A 4143-nucleotide genomic window follows, 5' to 3' on the forward strand; every position below is an offset into this window, starting at 1 on the left:
GGGAGATGGCCACGGTCGCAGTTGCATTCGTGCAGGGAAGAGATGCGTGATCACGGGCGTGCTCCTGCAGGAAAGAGGGGCACAATCTCTGCCATCTCCCCCCACCAACCAGCATGATTGAGACCATCTCCCCCCTGCCCCCGAGTGGGGAGATGGCCACGATCGCAGTCGCATTCGTGCAGGGAAGATGTGCATGATCGCAGCTGTGCTGTGCTGTGCCTGTCTTTCCTGCAGGAGTGTGCCCGTGCCAGGATTTCTTTGAGAAGCACCACCCCAACATAACTGTAACGAACAGAGTGTTGAATCTGATGAACAATAACATGGTCTCTCATTTCCAGAGGGTTATGCAGCACAGGAAAAAACAAGTGACTATAGACAGATTTTTCACCAAAATTGACCCTGCAGCTAAGAGACAAAGAAGAGAGGAAACCCCTGAGATCTCCCCAATGTCCTTATGGAGGGGGACTCTCCCTCAAAACAATAACCTCCCCCACACCTAGGTTAGTGTCCTCCACTGTACTGTACTGTACTTTGTTGTTCTTTGTCACTTTGTTTCAACATTTTCTGATTAAAAAGAAGTTAGAGAATGGATTAACCTTATTTACATTGAACCTTATGGGGAAATTTGACTTGGCTCGCAACCAAAATTGGCTCAGAACCACATTTGGAGGAGCCAGAACAGATTAACCTTATTTACCTTGAATCTTATGGGGAAATTTGACTTGGGTCACAACCAATTTGGGTCACAAACAGAGTTGTGGAATGGATTAAGTTCATGAGCCAAGGTTCCACTGTTCTTGTAGAAGGATATCATGCCTCCCTCAGTCTTCTCTTCTCAAGGCTGAACATGCCCAGTTCTCTCAGTCTCTCCTCACAGGGCAGTGTCTCCAAACTCTGGATCATTTTTGTTGCCCTTCTCTAGAACCTTTCTAATTTTTCTGCATCTTTCTTAAATCTTAGTGCCCAGAAGAGGACACAATATTCCAGATGGGGTCTGACTAGTGATGCACCCCGAAATAGCATTTGCCATTTGTGTGGCTGCATTGCATTGTTGGCTCATATTCAGCCTGTTGTCCACGATTACTCCAAGGTCTTTCTCTTTTTGAGTTCTGTTGAGCCACATATTCCCCATCTTGTATCGATGCATTTGGTTTCTTTTTCCTAGGTGGAGGACTTGGCACTTCTCCCTCCTGAACCTCATTCTGTTGCTTTAGCCCAGCATTCATCAAGATCACCCTGGATCTTCATTCTGTCTTCTAGGGTGTTTGCTATTCCACCCAGTTTAGCATCGATTGATTGACTGATTGATTGAAAGTTTCTATGTGCTGTCCCAATACTCAAAGTCCAGATGGCTTACAGATTTACACCTACAAATCTGACTATCTTTCCTTGTACTTCCTCATCTAAATCATTAATAAAGATGTTGAAGAGCACTGGGCCTAGAACTGAACCCTGTGGCACCCCACTAGCTCCCTCCTTCCAGTTTGAGAAGCTACCATTGATGAGCACTCTTTGTGTCTGATTTAGTAGCCAATTTTGGATCCACCTAATAGTTTTTCTGTGTAGTCCACCTTTGGCTAATTTGTCATGGGGCACTAAGTTGAAAGCTTTGCTAAAGTCTAGGTAGATTATGTCCACAGTGTTCCCTCTGTCCATTTGGGAGGTAACCTAGTCAAAAAATGAGATTTAATTAGCCTGACAGAATTTATTTTTGATAAATTGATGTTGGTTTTTCTTAGTCATTGCATTTTCTTCAAGGTGACAGCAGACTGATTTTTTTAATAATTTTCTCCAGAATTTTTCCAGGGATTGATGTCAGATTAACTGGTCTGTAGTTCCCAGATTCACCACTTCCCCCGTTTTAAGGGCAATGTTAGCCGTTGCTAAGGGCAATGTTAGCCGTTCTCCAGTTGTCTGGCATGTCTCCTGTGTTCCAAGATTTATTGAAGATAATAGCCAGCGGTTCTGAGAGTTCCTCTGCTAACTCTTTTATGACTCTGGAATGGAGTTCATCAGGCCCTGGAAATGTGAACATGTGTATTCCATCTCGGAATTCCTTGACCATTCATCTGTCAATCTTGGGCTTCCATCTCTCTTTCACTTTGTGCTTCCTCTGAGGAGCTCTGCCTTTTCCTTGTCATCTGTTATCATTCTGATATCCACTTTAAGTAGCTGGACACCGTTCTCTTTCACATGTATTTTCTTTTGGATGTATCTGAAGAAGGTGTTCTTGTTGTTCTTCGCATCCCTTGCTATTTTCAGTTCATTTCCTGCTTTAGCCTTCCTGATACCATCCCTGCAATTCCTTGTTATTTGTTTATATTCTTCCTTTCTGGCCAGGCCCTGCTTCCACCTCCCAAGTTGATTTTTCCCCCTCAAGTTGTCACTTAACTTTTTGTGGAGCTATGTGAGCTTCCTCTGTTGTCTTCTACACTTTTCTCTTGTTGGAATTGTTTGTAGTTGTACTTGGAGAATCTTCTTTTTCCAGATTTTCCACCCTTCTTGGACTCTTTTTCTCTTAAAAATGAGTTGTCATGGCACCTTGCTTATCGTTGAGTTAGAAGTCGGCTTTTTTGAAGGCAAGGGTACTTGTTTGACTGGAGTTAACCTTTGTCTCTTTTATAATTAAAAATTCAAATATTCATCCCTAACATCACCTGGGTATTACGGTCTGCTTCAGAGACTTTTGTGAGGGCAAGGCAGGAAGGAGTGGAAAACCCATGATAGGAATGTTCTTCCTTGCCTGACACTTCCTCTGGATTGTAGGAATGTTAGTTCTACATGGAGTAAAGGTAAAGGTTTCCCCATGACATTAAAGTCCAGTTATGTCTGACTCTAGGAGGCAATGCTTATTTCCGTTTCCTAGCCGAGGGAGCCAGCGTTTGTCCTCAGACAGTCTCCGTGGTCATGTGGCCAGCATGACTAAACACCGAGGTGCACGGAACACTGTTACCTTCCCACGGAAGTGGTACCTTTTTATCTACTTGCATTTGTATGCTTTCGAACTGCAAGGTTGGCAGAAGCTGGGACAGTGTACGGGAGCTCACCCTGTCTGCGGATTTGAACTGTCGACCTTTTGATCAACCAGCCCAGTGGCTCAGCAGTTTAACCCACTGCACCACCACATCGGTAGCCTCTACATGGAGTACACCCACTGAAATCAATATGACTTTAGTTAGATTAACATTAAGTATGATGCAATTCTTTGGGGAGGTTCTCCTGGTGCCACCTGAAGATCTTGTAGCATCACCTGAATTTTTTCACTGTTTTACTTGTGTGTGTCCTTTTTGGTCCTGCTTTTATTTGTTGTATTTTTACTGTTGATTTACATAGTCATCACTAGGTGGGGGGGTACCTTTAAAAAGAGCAGAAATATCTATATTAAATAGTTTAGTAGGACTTTAGTGCACTGGGAACTGCAGCTACTGCTAACATATTAATTTGTTGATTGAAGTATTTCAACTCTCAGTGCTTTTCTACAACACACCCACACAGAACATGTGATGAGAAAACACAAAAGTTTGCTTACCTGGTTGAAGATTAAAAATCCATCCTTCCATTCCAGAACTTCATATGAACATAGGAAGCTGCAGGTTCACCTTACCCAGTATTGTTTACTTTGGCCAGTGATTGTTCTTCATGGTCACAGTTATTCCAAGACGTGCTTTTGACAGGAGAAGGGGTGATATTCTGTATACTGGACATTTGCTCTACCAGTGGCTAGTCTCCACTGAGGCTGTGTAGTTACTTCAACTCATAAATAGGGTCAGAGAGTAAGAGCTGTCCATTCCTTGGAACTTGCAATCTCATTGTGCTGTTTCCATGTACATTTTTCAATGTGAAGAAGGGATGTAGGATATTTTAGATGGCTAGAATTAAATTTCACTTATCTGAGAAAGAGAATCAAGAGCTCTGCTAACTATTGAAGTGCTATTTGCAAACACTTGCCAGGTTTTGTCAGCTTGTCACTCCAACTTTGACAATGCCCCAAGCACATCCTGGTTGAAACATCCAGGCCTCAAGAGACTAAAATTCTGAACAAATACAACAGACTTGTATACTTTCCTGTGTCATTCCCATTGTTGTTTTTTCAAAGGAGAATAGCCGCCAAAGTTAGTAGTCTCATAATTATTGTCTCCTTGC

The sequence above is a fragment of the Varanus komodoensis genome, unplaced genomic scaffold (assembly GCF_004798865.1).
Source record: "Varanus komodoensis strain SLA01 unplaced genomic scaffold, ASM479886v1 scaffold1, whole genome shotgun sequence".
In the NCBI taxonomy this organism is placed as follows: Eukaryota; Metazoa; Chordata; class Lepidosauria; order Squamata; family Varanidae; genus Varanus; species Varanus komodoensis.